At 43.3% G+C, this 21,711-nt stretch overlaps 1 protein-coding gene across 1 annotated transcript in view; it reads left to right on the top strand.

Moving 5' to 3' along the window:
• The window catches only part of C13H8orf89 (chromosome 13 C8orf89 homolog), a 49,222-nt gene extending 32,003 nt beyond the window's left edge, over positions 1-17,219 (top strand). Inside the window, exon 6 of the mRNA XM_060116424.1 lies at positions 17,140-17,219. The gene's annotated coding sequence lies outside the window, so the exon portion shown is untranslated. The remainder of the gene's footprint in view (positions 1-17,139) is intronic.
• The last annotated feature ends 4,492 nt before the right edge of the window (positions 17,220-21,711 follow it).

The following is a 21,711-nucleotide window of genomic DNA, read 5'->3' as shown; positions in this document are numbered from 1 at the left end:
CTGGGCATGCACTTTTACTGCAGAGGGCCTGTGTTCTATTCCTGGTTGGGGAAATAAGATCCCGCAAGCCACGCGGTGCAGCCACACACACACACACACAAAAGATTTGATTTGTGAGCTGTTGCAGACAAATCCCAATATTTTTATCGAATGAAGAGTACTGTTTTCTCCAGGGGTGGCCAAGTTGCAGGCCCATAGCGTGACGGAAGGGTGGGTTCCCCTAATTATTGCAGATTTACTTCCACGATTCAGCACTAGCTGTGTTATGGGTGGTAACAGGATAGGCGCTGTGACAGGAGTTAGGGACGCAGAGATGATTTGTCCCTTTGGCCCTTCGTGGAGGGAAAGCCAGACCCACAAGCAAACAATTCTAATCCTGAAGTCCAAGTGCAGAACTGGGAGTATGTGTAAGGTTCTGTGTGAGCACAGAAGTTAGAAGGGCTAATTTTGCTTGTAAGACTTGGAGGAGAGTCTCAACTTTTGGAGGAGGCTTTGCGCATAGAAAAGAGAAGAGGTCATGTCAAGGGAACAGTATATTCAACGGCTTGGAGGTCTGACCATGTGGGTCATTACTGCGGGATAGTGAGTAATTTGTGACCAAGGCATGGGATGTGTATGGGGAGGTGATGAAGTTGGGGGCCCCCCATAAAAAGGGTTTATGACAAAGATATGCAGCAAATCTCTTCGTGTTATAGTTTAAACACAACTTCATATCAGTAAAAGTAGGAAAGAAAGCACAGCAGTATAATGTTCATGTCCACTCTTTTTAGAAAAAGGTTTATCTTTCCAAATATTCAAGAACATAATAATTCCTTTGGGTCATGGTCAATTTCTGGACACTGAGCTCCCCATTCAAGCAGAACTCTAGAAAGTAGAGGGATCTTCTCTTTACAATTTCATAGAGGCAAGACTGGTGATCATTTATAAGAAGACTCTCTGGCAAATGGAGGTGGGACTCTTGAATATTTTCTTGATCTTGGGAGGAAAGAAATTTAAAAAAAACACTTCAAGATAAAATAGATAGGACAAAGAGTAAATCCACAGAAGTTTTTGTTTCTTTACTGTTATCATTCAAATAACTTACATGAATTAGTATGTTCATGCAAAGAATCCACTGGAAAATTATTTCTAGCTATTTACAAGGTTGCTCTATTTCATAATTGTAAGCTTTCAAATGGACATTAATAATGAACTCCAAATGCCAGATGAAAAACTTAATGCATGTCATAAGTCATAGGGCTTCCAGTCCATTCCAGTCTTTATATCTGCTACTCAATGGTGACACTTAAGCAAATTAGAAACTACTGCAAAAAAAAGGAAACTTAATTTGAGAATGCGCTTTGGGATAATGCTAGAGTGGTTGAAAAAACGGTGGAGGTTCTGGAACCCCTAGGACATCTCCTCACAGAGTTTGAGTGATTTGGTGTGTCAATTTCAAGTTTGGTTCTCTGAGCCTCTCCCAGAGGATGAGTTCTGTCCAGTTCTGGCTCCTGACCCACTCAGAAAAGTCCTCAAAGAACGAACAAGTTTCTGGAATAAAAGAAAGATTGTTGGCAATTCATCCTTTCCTCTTTGGTGATCACAACGAGAGGTAGAACACATAACAGAATGGCTTAATTTAAATGACAAGAGGAGATAATGAAACATAAATACGAAAACATAATTCCAAGGAGAGATGAAAATTAGCATCAGTTCCCCACTTGGGCCCCTTCTGTGTTAACAGAGTCTGTATTGCCCAAGGAATCACAGGGCTGGCCATTATCTTGGAAAAGGAATTTATTATGAGCATAATGATGTGTGTTCTCAACCATTTTGTGGATTTTAGTTTTCAATGCCCCTCTTTCATGTTTCTTGAGTTTTTCTGGGACAAGATCTCTCCCTCCCACAGGACTACACATGGCCAAATTCATTTTACATTGGATGACAAATTGCATTTGAATTTGTAGGGTTGAAAGGTCAAGGCTGTTCTCTGTTAGTCAGCCAGGCTCCCTCCTGGTGTTTCAGTCATGAGACTGTGTTTGAAGGTCCTCTGAGCCGCTGCCTCCTCCAATCCTCATGAATACCTAATTCTGCCCTGACTTGTATTCCGAATTACTGACTCTACCCGCAGGAGGGGATCATGGCTGGGGATTCACAAAATAAACTGCAGCGGGCCCAGCTCCATATTATTCATCCTGGGGCAGTCAGTAGTCCACCATAACCCAGAATTTTGAAAAAGGTCCATTTTCTGAGCCCGTGTCTTGCCCCAAGCTGTCAACCAGAGAACTCTCCGTGAGAATCAACCTCTTTGCCAGAGCTCTATACGTCCAAAACATTAATTAGCAGGGAGTTCCCTGATGGTCCAGTGGTTAGGACTCTGTGCTTTCACCGTTCAACCCCTGGTCAGGGAACTAAGATGGTGCAACTGTAAAATGCATGAAGGGTGTCTCTAACCTGAGTAGCCCGTGGGCCCACCAGCCTTTAGCACATACCTTTACCTAGTGGAGAAGGTTTTGTTGTGCTAAGTTGACATTAATTGGATTAAAAGTGACTGACCCCAAGGTGCGTGGATCTCCTATGAGGACTCTGGCATGTCTCCGCGTGTGCTATGTATAAACATCACTCTGCGTACATAGAAACGCACATGAAAACACACATCACTCAGACCATACTCATTTGAAATGTTGTGCCATTCACACAGATACGAGTTAGAATTTAATTTTGTACTCTGCAATAAAATGCGTTTTCATAGACCCTTAGTAGTATAACAGAGATTATAAGTAAAATACTCAGGAAAAATTTTTTTCCAAGTACTTATAAGCTCTAGCAGAAAGACAAACAACTGAAATGCTAATTCAAGTCATTTTTACATGGTCATTTAAGGAGATCCTTTCAAGATGTTTACTAGGTTATGTTAAGAGTTGTTTCGGGACTTCCCGGGCGGTCTGGTGGTTAAGACTCTGCACTTGCACTGCAAGGGGCACAGGTTTGATCCCTGGTTGGGGAACTAAGAGCCTGTGTGCAGCACAGTGCAGTGCCTGCCCCCACAAAAAAAAGAATAAATAAAGTGTCAAGAGGAAAAAACACGAACCTAGAATTCTATACCCCATGAAATTATTCTTCAAAAGTGAAGGGGAGATAAAGACCTTCTTAGACAAACAATGAGGGAAACTGTTGCCAGTAGATTTGCCTTGTAAGAAATATTAAAAGAAGTTCTTGAGAGAGAAGAACAGTATAGATCAGATACTTGGATCTACATAAAGAAAGGAAGAGCATCAGAGAAAGAAAACGTGAAAGTAAAATTTAAAAAAAACCTGTTTCTTCAACTAGGTATTCACCCCTTCTTTAGCCTATGGCACAGAGTACGCTAAATTAAACAGGTTTTCAGAAATGTCTGTTGATAATTCTGTCTAACATTATGATAGTCATCATGTGTAGTTTAGTTAATAAATGTATATTAAAGTAATAAATATATAATAAAAAATTCCACAAACTTTCCCCTTCAATAAGTACTTAATAATAGCTATCATTTATTAAGCCCATATTTTATTAGGATGCTAAATGCTTTATATCCATCATCTTTTAAAATTTTTCACCAGCCCTGTGATGTAAGTATAGATATGATATTGCAGATGAAATTCAGAGAAGTTAAGTAACTTGCCTCAGCTCACACAGCAAGTGAGTGGCAGAGCTGGGATTCAAACATGAGTCCTCCTGATTCCAAACCCAGAACTTTTAATCACTATGATGTACCACATTCACGGTATGGTTAAACTTGTCCCCCATGTGTCTGAATGGGTAGAATTTTTACTGACGGTATCTATGCCCCACAAGGCCTGGCCTCCATTCAGTCCTTTAGCAAACACTTGCCCTGCCCTCGTGGACACTTTAGAATGAATGAAGAGCCAAGGTTAAAGTCAAAACAAAAGGTAATATCTACCATAGGAAAGACTTGGTAGCAAATTGATGAATCAGATTTTGATAATCAAGTGTGAAACAAACCCCCAGATCCTGCTTGCTTTTGTTGGAATATGAAAATATTGACTAAAAGACTTAGCAGTTATTGTTCATACTTTTGTAGAAGGCAGAAGACTTTAATTAAAGTGATAATGTGGAAAGTAGAAGTGCAAGCATCTTATTTATTCATTTTTTAAAGCGCACACTTTAGTTTTGTCAGAGTGAAAGAACCTAAACCTTTCCTTAAAAGGTTTCAGATTACAGATCCTAATAAATTCTTTTTAATTGATCTGAATCCGTCCTTTAGTCTTTAGATACATTCCATTTATAAAAATGTGAGAAATTCACTTCAATTCTTCACATATTTCTCGACCATCTACCTATACCTTTCTCTGAGATGGATGTTGGAGATACTTTTCTTTAGGGACCCATAGGTAGCAAGTCGGGCAAATGTACATGCAATGAGTCTGGAATTGAAGTTTTTTTAAAAAATATAAATAAATTTATTTATTTTTGACTGCGCTGGGTCTTCGTTGCTGCATGTTGGCTTTCTCTATTTGCAGCAAGCAGGGGCTACTCTTCGTTGCGGTGCGCGGGCTTCTCATTGCGGTGGCTTCTCTTTGTTGAGGAGCATGGGCTCTAGGCGCACGGGCTTCAGTAGTTGTGACATGCGAGCTCAGTAGTTGTGGCTCACGGGCTCTAGAGCGCAGGCTCAGTAGTTGTGGTGCACGGGCTTATTTGCTCCGTGGCATGTGGGATCTTCCCGGGCCAGGGCTTGAGCCCATGTCCCCTGCATTGGCAGGCGGATTCTTAACCACTGTGCCACCAGGAAAATCCCTTGAATTGAAGTTTTTAAATGATGTTTATGAACATTATGACTCATGTAAAAACATTGGCCTGAGCACCGTCACACCAATATTTGGCTTCAGCAATAAGAGAATAATAATAAAATCATGAAGCACTTTCCTTCCTTCTGCTTGCTTGAGTTTGACTTACTTTTCTTTCTCTAGTTTCTTACATAGTTGAAACTTACATTATTGACTTGAGATCTTTTTATTTTGTAATATAAGCATTTCGTGTTATAAATTTCCCTCTAAGAACTGCTTTAGTTGCGTCCCTCTAATTTTGGTATGTTATGGTTTCTTTTTCACCTTATTGAAAATATTTTCTAATATCTCTTGTGAATTCTTCTTTTAACCAAGGATTATTTAGGAGGATGTTGTTTAATAGGAAGTATTGAGTGATTTTTCTAGCTGTGCTTGTGTTATTGATTTCTAGTTTTAACCTACTGTGGTCAGAGAACAGACTTTTTGTGTGATTTTAATTTTTAAAAATCATGGAGGCTTTTTTTATGACTCAGAATGTGGTCTATCCTGGCGAATGTTTCATAAGCATGTCAAGTGAATGTGTATTCAGCAGCTGTTGGATAAAGTGTTCCCTAAATGTCAATTAGGTCAATTTGTTTGATAGCGTTGGTTACTAGAGCTTATTGATTTCCTGTCTACTTGTCTATCAATTATTGAGAGAGAAGTACCAAAATTTCCAATTATAATTGTATATTTATCTATTTTTTTTGTTCAATCAGTTTATGCTTTCACATATTTCGAAGCTCTGTTAGGTGCATGCACATGGAGGATCATTACAACTTTTTGATGAATTGACAGCTTCATCATTATGCAATGTCTCCCTTTATCATTGGTAATATTCCTTTTTTTCTGAAATCCACATTGTCTGATATTAATGTACCCGCTTATGCTTTATTTTGAGTAGTAATTTCATGGCATATCTTTTCTCTATCTTTTCACTTTGAACCAGTTTTGTGTTTCCCTATTTTTAAGTGGGGTTCTGATGGACAACATTATACTTGGGTCTTGGTTTTTTTTTTAATTTTTTATTTATTTATTTTTGGCTGCGTTGGGTCTTCTTTGCTGCCCGTGGGCTTTCTCTATTTGCGGCAAGCAGGGGCTACTCTTCGTTGTGGTGCGCGGGCTTCTCATCGCGGTGGCTTCTCTTGTGGAGCACAGGCTCTAGGCGTGCGAGCTTCAGTAGTTGTGGCTCACAGGCTCAGTAGTTGTGGCTCGTGGGCTCTAGAGAGCAGGCTCAGTAGTTGTGACCCACAGGCTTCGTTGCTCTGAGGCATGTGGGACCTTCCTGGACCAGGGCTCGAACCCGTGTCCCCTGCCTTGGCAGGTGGATTGTTAACCACTGTGCCACCAGGCAAGTCCACTGGGTCTTGTTTTTTAATCGAGTCTGAGAGTCTTAGCCTTTTACTTGGGCTTTAGCTACACCTGTACCACTAAGAGGGTCTCCCTCTGGTCTCTTGCTCTTTCTCCAATCTTTCTCATCAGCACTGGCTACAGGCCAGTGGTAAAGAGCTTGCAAGTGCAGAGTTCTCTTGCATCTGGTGATCCTACCTATTCCAAACTGATCAGCTAGCCCACACTGGCTTTTAAGAATATGTCAAGATGTTAGATAATTTCTTTCTACCCACTTATATGGCAACCACCTCTTCCTTCCTTGCCCAAAACAATATTTGTATCCTTACAGTTGCCTTGTGACCTCAACTCCTTGATGTGTTCAAGAAAATTATGATTTTATAGGTTATCTGCCATTTTCTCATTGCTGGAGAAGCTATGTTCTCTTGCACCCTAAGCAGAAGCAGAAGCTTCCTGGAGGGTTTTAAGCAGCCAAGTGATATTATTTGATTTACATTTTTTTTTTTTTTTTTTTTTTTGCGGAACGCGGGCCTCTCACTGCTGTGGCCTCTCCCGTTGCAGAGCACAGGCTCCGGACGTGCAGGCTCAGCGGCCATGGCTCACAGGCCCAGCCGCTCTGCGGCATGTGGGATCTTCCCGGACCGGGGCACGAACCCGTGTCCCCTGCATCGGCAGGCGGACTCTCAACCAATGCACCACTGGGGAAGCACTGATTTACATTTTTAAAAGCTCTCTCTGGCTGCTTTGTCTAGAGTGCATTTTAGGGTGGGTAGGAGTGGAAGTGGGGAGACCATTGAGGAGCTAACAGAGCAGTTTAATCACGAGAGAACGGTGGCCTGGACGAGGCTGGTGCCGGAGGGGAAAGAGGGGTTTGGGACATATTTTAGAAGTAAACTAAGAGGATTTGATGATGGACTGAATGAGGAGGGGGAAGACTCAAGGATGACTCTTAGGCTTAGTTTGAGCAAAGGAATGAATGTTGGGGCCACTTACTGATAGGAAAACAGATCTGGGGGCAAATCGAGTTCTGTGTTGGGGATGTGAAGTCCTCGATCAAGTAGAGGTATCAAGTCAGAAGTTGGATCCTCAAGTCCAGAGCTCAGAGGAGAGTTCTGGGCTGACAATTTACCTGTGAGAGTTAACAGTGTGGAAATGATCTTTAAAGTCCTGGGACTGGACGAGGTTACCCAGGGAAAGGAGATGATAGAAAAGGCCACCCATTTGACATAGGATGGAGGAGGGAGCATAAAGGAGACAGAGAAGCAGTGGCCAAGGACACAGAGGAGAGACTTTAATAATCCCTTGAAGGAAGATTTTAATCTAGACTTGGTAGGAATCCATAAGTCACAAAACACTGTATTTCATTCAAGAGAAACTTGAGATAGTACAACTCTATTTTAACTCTTTTGATTATTAGGTAAATAAGACTGCCAATTGCTTCTGGAATCTTGTGCCTGAGATCTTTCATTGATCCCAGGCAGGAGTCTGCCACTGCTGGGAGGGATGGGGACGCTCAATAACAAGGTTTATTGTAGTTCCACACATGGGTAGCTTAGCGAAACTTTATTAAGCTTGGCAGATATGTGCACATATCAGAGGCTTGATCGTCCTCTTTAAATTTTTCCCTCTCCTTTTTCTCCCTCTGAGGCAGATGCTCCTGGCCTGTTGGGTCCTGGCTGCATCACACAGATTCCTTTCTTGGTCTTTGCATGTGTTATTGTGAAATTTAATGCTTCTTCAGAGGAGACATGCTCTATTAAGTAAGAGAAATGTGGCTAAAGGAACATAATAATGAGGCTGATTAGATGTTTTTATTGGTGGTGACCTTTCTACTTAACCCTGAGAATGTGTTGTTTTGGGTTTTAAAATACATCATAGGGACTTCCCTGGTGGTGCAGTGGTTAAGAATCCGCCCGCCAATGCAGGGGACATGGATTCGAGCCCTGGTCCGGGCAGATCCCACATGCCGTGGAGCAACTAAGCCCGTGTGCCACAACTACTGAGCCTGCGCTCTAGAGCCCACATGCCACAACTACTGAGCCCGCATGCCTAGAGCCTGTGCTCCGCAACAAGAGAACCACCACAGTGAGAAGCCTGTGCACTGCAATGAAGACTAGCCCCTGCTCACCGCAGCTAGAGAAAGCATGAGCGCAGCAAAGAAGACCCAACGCAGCCAAAAATAAATAAACAAATAAATAAATACATTTATTTTTTAAAAAATCATAAATCTCACATTTCCTTCATTTGCCCCCTGAATCACATACAGACTTGCACTATGTAACAGGGTTTAGAAGGAAAAAAATTAGTGTGAGTATGGGTTTTTTTTCAGGCAGTTGAGAATAATACTATGCCCCTCGCAAACCTTCTGATTGAGAGAATGATGAGAAAAGCTGGATGGAGGAGGGTGAGTTTTTGTCTGAGAGCACCAAACACCATCAATTCTACTTCTGTTTCCCAGCAACTATAAAAGACCACCGTTTCAATACACACCTAGTATACTGCAGTCTAATCCAGGCACCTGTCAATAAACACTTTAGAAATGAATTCTGTTGGACTACAGGGATAGTCCAAGTGATCATTTTTCCCTCCCTGAAGACATAGAAATTTGAAATTCACCTTGATCCTTCCCCTAGGTATTTAGAATGTAATGTTTTTCAATTATTTTTGGTTAGTTTGAGTATCTTTGTCATCTTGTGCCATCTTAAGGACCTTGGTTCTCTCTGCTAATTCCAGGGAATGGACAACCACGCCAGCCTGATGATGGGCGGCATCCACACCAGCAGTTAATTTCCCAAGATGGCTCTTCTTCTCCCTGCTCTGTCCTTCCATTCCTGCCCAGGAAGGGGAACCAGTGATGCACCCCGTGGGAATGTAGCACAGGCAGTGGAACCACACTGGGAGGCATTTTCCATTTTCTACAGAATCGAGATGCTTCACTTATTCTTTTGTGTATTGCCTCTCTTAGTATTTTATTTTATTTGTTTTGGTTTATTTGGTGTTTTTCTTTTTTTCTTAATCTCGGAGAGAAGTATGAGTAATTAAAGCAAACTCTGATCACTAGCAAAGTTTTATCATTTGACTCTGCTTCTAGGAGTGTTGGCTGAAGTCGAAATTTACAAGAAAAAATGTTTTGGTGTTTATGGAACTCGGATGTCCCTGTTGGTGGGGATGGGGAAGGGTGGGGAGGGCAATTCCCTGCTCCATCTCTTAGAAGCTCCTTGAGTTTGGCTTGAACGTTGTGGAAATCTATTGCTCTCCCCAACGGTGTGCAAATTCCTGGGGAGGTGGAAGAAAGGGAATCTTCTGGCTCCCCATTCCTGCTTCTCCTGACCTGGTTCAAGTTGAGGGTCGTCTTGCCATCTGCAAGTGTTACTTTTGTTCTGTGCTGTGACAAGCCAGACATGGAACTTAGCCCCTTTCTTTGGTTCACACACATGCACACACACAAAACCACTTGAACGAGACGTGTGGGTGAGTTGCAGGCTGAATGTGTTTGATTGGCGTGGAGATAGACTTCAGGGCAGCACAACTTCACATTTAATGTTAGACATCCTGTTTGAATTAGTCAGGATTCTCTAGAAAAACAGAACCAATAGAATGTGTGCGTGCGTGGGTGTATGTGTGAGTGTGGAGAGAGAGATAAATATAGAGATTGATCTGTATATCTATAATCTATATAATCTATCTATCTAGAGATTGATTTTAAGGAATTGACTTGTGATTATGGAGACTGGTAAGTCCTAAGTCTGCAGTTTGAGTCTGACGGCTGACAGACGGGAGACCAAAGAAAGAGCAATTCAAGTCCAAAGGCCACCTGCTGGCAGAATTTCCTCTTGTTGGGGTGTGTCGGGGGAGGATGTGTCAGTCTTTTGTTCTAGTCAGATCTTCAACTGATTGAATGAGACCCACCCACATTATGGTGGGCAATCTGCCTTCCTTAAAGTCCACTGATTTAAATGTTAATCTATCCAAAACACCATCACAGAGACATCCAGAATAATGTTTGACCACATATTTGGGAACCTCATGGCTCAGCCAAGTTGACACACAAAATTAACGGCCACCCTAGTTTTCAAAACTCTTTTTCTACTGCAAAAAGCTGCTTAATAACCCAGTCTCTCTGCCCACCCCAAATGCCTGCTAATTTATAACCCTGTGAAGTTTGGCCACTTCTCTTACTTCATTGAATCTCAGGGTCTCATTTTCCATGCCCAAATGGCTTATCAACGTGTTTAGAGTACTGGGGCCAGATGTTAAGATGACCATTTCCCCCACTCTGTTACATCTATAAAACTGCCGTTGATGTAATGGCAATTTAAAAATCTTTCAGGATGTCCTGTTTTAAAGAAACTGAACAATCACTTGCATTTTAAAAACCTATAATAACTTATAGTATAAAAGGACTTACTGTAAAGAGTCTATTAAAAAGGAGAATTACCTTATGCATTTAAAACATGATTGTGTATAAAGTTTGATTTCACTGCAATCTCTCAGGACACACTGATAACGAAAAACCAGGCACAACTGGGACTTCCCTGGTGGCGCGGTGGTTAAGAATCCACCTGCCAATGCAGGGGACATGGGTTTGAGCCCTGGTCTGGGAAGATCCCACGTGCCGCGGAACAACTAAGCCTGTGTGCCACAACTACTGAGCCTGCGCTCTAGAGCCCACATGCCACAACTACCGAAGCCTGCGCACCTGGAGTCCATGCTCTGCAACAGGAGAAGCCACCACAACGAGAAGCCTGTGCACCGCAACGAAGAGTAGCCCCTGCTCTCTGCAACTAGAGAAAGCCCGCACGCAGCAACGAAGACCCAACCCAGCCAAGATAAATAAATTTATTAAAAAACCCCACAAAAAGCAGGCACAACTAAAGTTTGCCTTTTATCAAGCAAGAGTTCATGGTGTGTGGCCAGAAAGCTGGAGTCTCCTCTTGTACTTTGCGTTTGCACTGGGTCAGTTCTGTCTCATGCCCACAGCTAAAAATACCTCACTCCTGGCCAACCCTAGAGTGGCTGGGGACACTAACTACTTAGAGGCAGAGATGTTTTTTCCTATGATTTTATTTTTAATCATTAGTACTCACATGTACTTATTAAAATGATAACAGCTAATATTTTTGGATACCTGCAGTGGGCCAGGGCCATGCATTAAGCACAGTATATGCTTTATCTCACTCAATTTTTACAAGTCACTCTTTTTCAAAAATTTTACTTTATTGAAGTATGGTTTATTTACAATGTTGTGTTAATTGCTACCGTACAACAAAGTGACTCAGCAAAGTGTGTGTGTGTGTGTGTGTATATATATATATATATATATATATATATATATATATATCCTTTTTCATATTCTTTTCCATTATGGTTTAGTACAGGATACTGAATATAGTTCCCTGTGCTATACAGTAGGACCTGTTGTTTATCCATCCTGTATATAATAGTTTGCATCTGCTCATCCCAAACTCCCAATCCTTCCCTCCCCCACCTCCCCTTCCCCTTGGCAACCACAGGCCTGTTCTCTATGTCTGTGAGTCTGTTTCTGTTTCGTAGATAAGTTCATTTGTGTCACATTTTAGATTCCACATACAAGTGATATCATGTAATATTTGTCTTTGTCTGGCTTACTTCAGTTAGTATGATAATCTCTAGGTCCATTCATGTTGCTGCAAATGGCATTATTTCATTCTTTTTTATGAGTAATGTTCCATTGTCCATGTGTACTTTATGTTCTTCATCCATTCGTCTGCCAGTGGACATTTAGTTTGTTTCCATGTCTTGGCTATTGTGAATAGTGCTGCTCTGAACATTGGGGTGCATGTATGTTTTTGAATTAGAGTTTTGTCTGGATATACGCCCATGAGTAGGATTGCTGGATCGTATGGCAACTCTATTTTTAGTTTTTTGAGGAACCTCTATACTGTTCTCCGTAGTGGCTGTACCAGTTTACATTCCCACCAGCACTGTAAGAGGGTTCCCTTTTCTCCACACCCTCTCCAGCATTAGTTATTTGGATTTTTACAAATCACTCTTATTAGGTACTTTTATCAGCTTCATTTTACAGATGAGGAAATGGAGATTTGACTACTTTTACCAAGGTCACACGGCTGTTTGATCCTGAAGCTGGGACTTGCATCCAAAAGGATCTGACTCCAAACTTAGCCAACATGCCAGGCCCTCTCTTAGCCAGTGTGGCAATACTCCCCAAGCTCGCTCTGACCATGTGCTGAGTATTCTGCTGGATGTCTCCTCTAGCAAACCTGCTGGTTTTGCAAAACTTTAGGGATTCCATCAGAGTACCTACTAAACCGCTTCATAGTATTTTACAATAAAATTAAGAACTCCTGGGCTTCCCTGGTGGCGCAGTGGTTGAGAGTCCGCCTGCCGATGCAGGGGACACGGGTTCGTGCCCCGGTCCGGGAAGATCCCACATGCCGCGGAGCGGCTGGGCCCGTGAGCCATGGCCGCTGAGCCTGCACGTCCGGAGCCTGTGCTCTGCAACAGGAGAGGCCACAACAGTGAGAGGCCCACGTACCACAAAAAAAAAAAAAAAAAAAAAGAAAGCACTGGAACCAAAACCCTCCAAATTGGTATTGGCAGCTTGAGAAAACTTGGAAGAAAATCTGAGTGGATTTCTTTCTTTCTTTTTTTAAATAATTTTTTAAATTTTTAAAAATTATTTTATTTTATTATTATTTTTAATTTTATTTATTTTTGTCTGTGTTGGGTTTTCATTGCTGCGCGCGGGCTTTCTCCAGTCGCAGCGAGTGCGGATTACTCTGTTGTGGTGCATGGGCTTCTCATCGTGGTGGCTCTTGTTGTGGAGCACAGGCTCTAGGCGTGCGGGCTTCAGTAGTTGTGGCACACGGGCTTCAGTAGTTGTGGCTCGCGGGCTCTAGAGCGCAGGCTCAGTAGTTGTGCAGCACGGGCTCAGCTGCTCTGCGGCATGTGGGATCTTCCCCGACCAGGGCTCGAACCCATGTCCCTTGCACTGGCAGGCAGATTCTTAACCACTGCATCACAAGGGAAGTCCCCTGAGTGGATTTCTTAGTAGAACACATTTCTTTCTCATAACATTTTTTTGAAGATTTTTAAACTTACAGAAAAGCTTAAAAAATTATTTGACAAATACCTAGATATCCTTCACCTAGATTTTCTTAATGATATAATTTAGAGACATTTGCGTTTCGTCTCTCTGTTTTTTGGGGTGTTTTTGTTTGTTTATTTGTTTGCTGGATCATTTTGAAAATGATGTGCAAATATCATGACACTTCACTCCTTAATACTTCAGCACGTATCTTTTAGGAACAATGACATTCTTTTTGATAACTGCAGATTATTATCACACTCAAGAAATTTAACATTGATATCTTAATATTATCTGATATACAGCCCATATTCAAATTTCTAGTGGAAAGAATATGTGTATCAGTTTTATTCTCTTTTAAGAAGTGCTGCGTCACCAACATTGTTGAAAGTAGAGGATGACTGTAGGAAAAAACAGAAACATCAAAGGCTCTGAATCTAAAAGTGATTCAGAGGATTAGACACCAGATATGAAAAAGCTTTAGGAAGCCATTTTAGCCATTTTATTTCCCTTCCATTTTTCCTTTTATGTATGCACAAGGCTTGATGTATTAATAAAATCTGTATCTCAATAAGTCACAAATCCTCTAAGTGATTAAATGCCGAAGTGATAGGAAAGCATTGTCTTATAGTGTAATTGGCAGAATTGTTTTTATTTTGTGGTACGTAAAATGATGGTGCATCTAACATATGAGGAAAAACTTTGGGCAGCTGGAGGTTCAGAGCCAAGAAGAAAACATGGCGGTACCTGGTCTTCGTTGATCGTCCTGAGTGTGACTGTTTGCACACCTGATCCCCAGCGGTCAGGGCAGGACGGCACCCACTCCTGCATCCATCGGCTGGAGACAGGCTGACCCACTCTCTCTCCTCCTCCCCTCTCAGGACTCTGAGTGGGGGAGTGGCCTCTCCAGCCGTGTCTGTGGTCACATTCTCTCTTCAAAAATTAAGTTGTGCTTTCACACCACATGGACCAGCTCTTCCCAGCTCACCTCTGTCTGAGCTACTCTCCTGGCGCATCTTTCAACTTGCTCAGCTGGCTGATGGCACTCATTTGGAATGTATTCTTCCCTGTTCTGCTCTCTCAGAGTGGTTGGATTTCTGCTTTCTGGGCTCACCTTCCCTGCAACCCAGTGCATCACTGCCAAGTTGCCCTGGATTCTACTCTGTGTGCCATGAGTATGGTTGAAGTTAGCGGGTCCCACTCCAGCTTTTCCCAACACAGGGGTGCAGGGAAGCCCTGAACCAGTCACATTTGACCTTCTCTTCGGGGAAAATTTCCAAACAGTGAATTTGCCTTTGGCACCTTCTCACCTGCCACCCACAAGTGTCTCCTTCCTCCCTTCTCCAGAAACCCCCAAAGTGCCTTTCATTGCCTTCCTGTCTCCTGCCAAACTTCATACCCCAACAAAAGTTTTCTGATAAATTAACCCATGCACAGGTGTGAATAACTCCCTTCTATTGATGGTTTGGGAGCAGATTCTGCAGAGAAAGGACAGGAAGAAAGTTTTTGTTTTCTGGAAATACTCAAGCCCTAGCAACCTGGGCCAGAACGGTGGGCGCATCTCCTTGCTTGATAGATCCAGGGGATTCTTTAATGGGACCTACGGAACTACTTGACCAAATTCCACCATTTGAGTGCAGAAATGCTTGCTTTCACCTGGAAAAATAGTATTTAGTAAAGTCATTTAACTACAATGAATTTTAATAAATTGTAGTGGGTTGTCTAGCGATGGTTTTTGGTTTTCTAGCAAATTTTCTTCCATCTCCCTCCTTTTGGTAGCAGACACCCTCCCCACTGCCCCCTACGCCACTCCACCCCAGCCATAAATGTGTGAGTACACAGCCTGGGCTGAGCCAGTTGGAGAATTCAAGGCTTCTGGATCCTGACCCAACTGGGGCTATTCAAAATCCTCCTGCAAGAATCAGTCATGTTCTCAAAGTGGTGGAAGAGAGAAGCTCTCCTTTCAAAGGGGTTGCTCTACTTGGATTATGTAAATCTAGAGATGCCAGCATCATTTTCCTTTCCCCAGAGACAGATCTTTCTTCAAAATAAAGGCAAGACTAAAGAGAAGGAAACAGGCAGTGACGAGAAACAGAAAAAGAGGAGTCTGGTGGTACTAGGCCCTCTGTCCCTGGAGGTCCTCGGTCCCTGAAGACTGGTTTCTACAGAAATTCTTCCTTTGATACTATGAGGTAGATCCCCTCCCTCTTTTTAAAATCTAGTTTTAGTTGGGTTTCTGCCACTTGCATCCAAAAGCACCCCAACTATACAGCCATTGTATCCATTCACCAAGTTCTATAATGGCCCCCAAGCACTACGTCAGGGGCACTTGGCTGTACCTTTTATTTGATTACAACACTGTACTTTCCCTCTGTTTCCAACAGTTTTTGCCCACTAAATATGTTTGCTTTTAAACAACTGAAAAGACAAAGGGGAACTCTGCTGCTATCCAGTATTCTTTCTATTTTACCACTGCTATGATTGGTCCTTCATTTACACACACACAAGCCACACATACTCACAACCCATATCAGGTCTAGATCACAGATTACAAACTCATTTAATTACAGAGGTGAAGCAGGTAATGTCAAATGAACGAGGAGAGGCAGATAGATATTCTGGTAATACAAGGGGTAGTAGAAAGGCTGCAGCAAACTGAAAGGAGGATGCTCGGTCTGAAGGCAGCCAAATTCAACTGAAAACAACAGCCGCGACACCGTGTGGGCCACAGTAAACACGTCTGTGATTCGCCCTGCAGGCCGCCATTTTGCAACTCCCAGCCTAGACTGTATCTACTTGCCTCCCTCCCTCTCTCAGTCAAGAGGAGATTCTGGTTGTGAAGAACAGAGCTCCACTCGAGATACCTCGTGTAAAGGACCATTGCTTAGAAGAGTATAACAGATAATTTCTTGGATATAAGATCCAATGTATCATCCAGTCTCATGGGAACAGGGATATGGGCACTGTTCAGAGCCAGGTGTATTCTCTGTTCTGAGTACTGTCTCTATATTGTACTTCAGAGTCTCAAGGGAGTGTTGACTAGCTGCTGGCCAGTGGACCAGACATCCGTTCCTTGTCTGACAGGCATATGCTGGAGACGGGGTCATGGACAACCGTGCCCAACTAAGCTTCTGTCTTCAGCAGAAGCTCTGGATTGGGGATAGGGCTAGGGCTGGGCGGGGGCAGACAGTTAAAGTTGCTTCACACTGTGGCTTTGCCACCCCAAACATCATCAACGCCACAATTAGTTCGGATTCGGCGCATTTGTTAACTTTGCACATTTCCTTTTAAATTTTTTCCCAATCTGAAAGAGGATGTGGGGCTTTGAATAGGACGTATGTGTCTATGTATGTGTGCCTACCATTAGTCATCAGTGAACATTTTTCTGAACTTAAACTGGGTCAGCTCTTACAGCATCTTTTCTTTGTCCCCTTGGTGATCATCCGTCTCTCTTTCCACTGTTGTTATTCCCACAACAGTCCTGTCTCATATTCTGCACAGATTAGTATAAAATGTCTAGTTTCTTCTACCTTGGGATAACCCTGAATATCATCTCTTAATTAATCTTTTCAAAGTGCCATTGCAATTATATTACTCTTCTCCTGGGAATGTACTATGGTTCTCCACAGGGTTTTGGTCCTAGAAAAGGTAACCAATGTCTCTGGATCTTGTACTTCATTATAAAATGGTACAATATTACCAGTCTCATAGAGCTGTGATCAGGGCTAGAGATAATGTCCCGAATGCCTGGGCCAGTGCCTGGCAGGGTATAGGTGCTCAATCAATGTTCATTTGTACTTCACATTTTCACACCATTTCCTGAGTCTACATCATTTCCACAAAGAGACCTCAAGCTCCTTTAGAACAATCTCTTGCTTTCTTCCCCTTTATTATCTACAGCCTTGGAACTTCTATATCGTTGGAACAGCCTGGCACCGCATACACGTCCAGTGAGGCATGGGCAATGAAGCTAAAAATGGTGAGAGCAGCATCTGTAGAAGAAGTGGGAGGGGGTGGGGCCCCTGTGGCCAGGAAACAGGTCACTGCCATTGTGCTTCATTCATCCCAACCCCAGGCGAGGCCCAAGGGTAGAGCCCATTGTTTCCCAGCACCTACAGGTTGATTCCTAGGCGGCTAATGGGTTCCAAGCTTTCCTGACCCTGCTCAGGGTGCTTCTGTGACACCTTCCACAGCCCTGTCACCCCATGATGAGGACTATGGACACTTATACTTCTCTTCCGAAGACAGGACTAGGAAACCGCACGATAGGAGGTTAAACAACAGTCAGTATGCTGCCGACAAATCTGAGTTTGCATCAACAAATCTCCACCGGGGTTTGGCTCCTTGGATACCTGTGTGTGTTCCTCGTCCTTCTTGGGTTACCAGGAACAGAAGCGCACTCACTTGACCTCAAGGGCATTGTTGTCAGGACACCATAGAAATAAGGCCAAAGGAACCTCTGCCACAGGGCCCAGCCTCCTGAGCACCATGAAGAGCTGGGGCTCACCCAGGATGGACGTGGCTTGGGAACGGAAAGGTCTGTGTTTTCCTGGTGCCCCATCAGCGGCATGAGTACCCCTTACCATGTCCAGATCGTCCTGTCTTTGTTTTTTCAAATAGGTTTTTCAAGTTCTGCTCCTTCCACTACTGTTCAAGACTCTTTTTTGTCTCCTGTTCCAACTCCTCAGATAATAGGATTCGAGTAATTGACAAGGTCATTGTCATGCCTGATGGGCAGTTTTGCCCCAAGCCACACCCTAGGTCCTGAATGGGTTGCCTCAGGCCTGGTGCCCACCCTAGTCCAACAAACTGTTGCCAGGGTGGAGGGGTCCCAGGCAGCAGGAAGGCACCTACAGGAACCACGGAGGGGGTGTGGGTCTCAAGAGGGTTTGTGGCTCAGGACTCCTTACTTTTACCCTTGTCCCATAAAAGATGTCAAATAATAGTCAATATTTATGGAAAATATATTGTTTAGGGGAACAAGCTATTTCTTTTTTGAAACCATCTCGAATTTTACTGCTTTCCCCTTTCAATTCAAGGTCCACACTACTGCTAAAGTTCTCTTTGTAAATGTGTATTAAATCACATCAAGAAAAAAAATCTTGCATTGGTTTTCCATTACCTTCAAGCTGAAATTTTAACTCCTTGGCGTGACGTTCAAGACCCTTATGATCTGGTTGCAACCTGTTTCACTGGTCTCATCTACTCTTCCACTGCACACACCTCTCTCCCCCCACAGTACACACACACGTGCGCACACACACACATACACACACTGTGCATATAGACACCCTTTACTCTAACCGTGTCCAAATTTTGCAGTCCCCTGAATTTATCTCCCATGTCTGGAGGCCTTTCTGGAATATCTTTCCCTCTCTCTCCTGTTTAGCTTCTATTCACCCTTTGGGATTCCAGTTTCTTAACACAGTCTTCCCTTATTGTCCAGAGCTGACTTGGATGCCTTCTGTCACGTACGCGTAGCATACGACCCCACCTGGAGCAACTCACCACACTTCTTTGTAACTGTTGATGTACTTGTTTATTTTCTCTGCTGAATGACAGACTCACTGGGGGGCAGGAGCTATATTTTATTCACCATGATATCTTCCCATTTTGTGGGAGCTCAAAATTTTTTTGAATGAATTTCCTCCAAAACAGGTTCCTGTTGCAAAAGCAATGAAATGAAGTTAAGAACATGTGCTTTGGAACCTTGAATCCCAACTCTGCCATACACTAGCTGAGGGACCTTGACCTCTCCAGGACCTGCATTGTTTGTTGGGTAGAGTGAAGGCTTGGGGGTTGGGGTGTGTGGACTGAGGTCCTACTCTCTGGGTTCTAGACGCTCAAGGACATGTGTCCACATAGGGCCACCCAGCAGAGCCTAAACGGACCTTCCCTGCTCAGGACAGCTAGTCACCAGGGATGAGACAAGACTTTGCTCCCTCCTCTCAACTTCTGCAGCATGAACGACATCGTTCAGTAGCTGCTTCTCTTTGGCATTTTTAAGAAATGGTGCCTTGACTCAGTTTATTTTCTCTAACTGGCCTTTAAAAAGAACAAGCTGTAGGACTTCCCTGGTGGCGCAGTGGTTAAGAATCCACCTGCCAATGCAGGGGACACGGGTTCGAGCCCTGGTCTGGGAAGATCCCACATGCCACAGAGCAACTAAGCCCGTACGCCACAACTACTGAGCCTGCACTCTAGAGGCCTCGAGCCACAACTACTGAGCCTGCGTGCCACAACTACTGAAGCCTGCACACCTAGAGCCCGTGCTGTGCAACGGGAAGCCACCGCGATGAGAAGCCCATGCACCGCAACAAAGAGTAGCCCCAGCTTCTCAACTAGAGAAAGCCCACGCACAGCAACAAAGACCCAGTGCAGCCAAAAATAAATAAATTAATTAAAATAATAATTAAAAAAAAAAGAACAAGCTTTAAACCTGGGGACTAGCCAAAAAGGGGAAAAACGGGACTCTGCCTACAAGTCCAGACTTTGTCCTTGTGCTATATGTCTCACTACATACTCCCTTTTCTTTGAAACTTTTGTTTTGAAATATTTTTAGATTTTTCCTACTTAAATCCTCTCCTTGATTTGGAATTTTTCTGGGATAAATAGTGTCCCAGAGACTTTCTTCTTTCTCATGATAGTATTAAAATTTTGAAGGACCATGAAATAAATGGAACAACCAAAGTACCTGCATTCTGGACAAGGCACAGCCAAACCCACCCGTTGCCATGTCTGTTGCCAGAATGTGTTGAACTGAGGCCCAAGCAAGTGATTTCAGTTAGTTGTTGATATCAAACCCATTGCCTTTCAAGTTTAATATTGGTCCGTCTGGTCATGGTGGCCAAGAACTCTGAATAGAAAATAAAGAAGAGGTGGATTATTGGCCTCCAAGTGCCCCTCAAAGGCAAACCTTGCCTTTAATTGGGTTTTTATGTGGATATTCTCTCCCATTATGGTGTTCAATACCCCTTGCCCTGCATGCCAGAGCTGAGTTATTGGTGGGGGCATGTTTACTAGCCTTCTGGGGATAAGCTTTTAATCACCTGCAGAAAGCAGTTGGCCGCCTCTAAAAACACTTCAATAAATTGGGATTCAGGCCTTAGTTGGCTCAGCCCCAGGCTGCCTTGTGCCAAGATGCATTGAAGCCAGAAATGAAGGTCAAAAAGTTACTAAGCATTGGCATGTCTTGCTTTCTGGCTTGTTTGGTAGATCCTTATTAAAACATAGGTGAATGTTGGCTGGCTTCTTTCTCGCTGTTATAAATACCGTACTGTCCATTTTCATTCCTTTCTTCTCTGCCCACTTCTGCAAAGACGGTTGTGACGGGGGATGGACAGGCTGAATGCATTGGTAGAGCTGTCACCTTAGAAGAGGGATTCTGGACGTCCCACATGATTAGCGCTGATGGCGCACATCAAGGGAGTGGTGTTATGAGATCACCTGGAAGCTGGCCAGACGGACCAGAACAGTTATGGCTAAACCCTTCCCTGGAATCCAGCTCTTCTGGGAGGGCTTCAAAACAGCGGCTAAACTCTGAGTCCACTAGATGGCACAGTGACACTGACACACACATCGTGGTGAGCTTCTGGGTGTCCTGCACTCACTGTTCTGGGTTTGATCCCTCTTGAACAAAAGTTGGAGGCTAGTTAAGAAAGGGAGCTGGGGATAAACTCCTTGAAGTTCTATATCTTGGCTCTATTTCTCTAAATCTTCATATTGATTATGTAGCAGAAATGCCATAGAAAGAGGATCTAACCACCTCTGATACTTTGAAAATGCGTCCTAACATTTTGGGGAAAATATATGGCTTAACTAGCTCTTGTGTTATCCCAAGTAGTAAGTACTTTATCTGCATTCATTCCATTAATCCTTATAGTAACTTATGAGGTAGGTGCTATTTTTTTTTCTTTTTTACAGATTTATTTATTTATTTATGGCTGCGTTCGGTCTTTGTTGCTGCTCTAGTTGTGGCGAGCAGGGGGCTACTCTTTGTTGTGGTGCCCGGGCTTCTCATTGCCGGGGCTTCTCTTTGTTGCAGAGTACAGGCTCTAGGTACGCGGGCTTCAGTAGTTGTGGCTCACGGGCTCTAGAGCGCAGGCTCTGTAGTTGTGGCTCACAGGCTTAGTTGCTCCGCAGCCATGTGGGATCTTCCCGGACCAGGGCTCGAACCTGTGCCCCCTGCATTGGCAGGCGGATTCTTAACCACCGCGCCACCAGGGAAGTCCCGAGGTAGGTGCTATTAACATACTAATTTTACAGACAGGAAAATCGAGGCATGGAGAGTTTAAGTTACTCACCTAAAGTCACAGAGCTAATAAGTGCTGGAGCTGAGACTCAAATCTTGAGAGTTTGGGCTCCAAAGTTCATGCTCTTAGGGACGATACTCCTCACAAAAGAGAAGTCTGGGGAGCCCTGCCAAATAAGATTTTATGCTTTCTCATGACAAAGGAACAAGCTTAGGTACTA

Source organism: Mesoplodon densirostris, chromosome 13, assembly GCF_025265405.1.
Source record: "Mesoplodon densirostris isolate mMesDen1 chromosome 13, mMesDen1 primary haplotype, whole genome shotgun sequence".
Lineage (NCBI taxonomy): Eukaryota > Metazoa > Chordata > Mammalia > Artiodactyla > Ziphiidae > Mesoplodon > Mesoplodon densirostris.
This window is presented reverse-complemented; position numbering and strand designations above follow the sequence as displayed.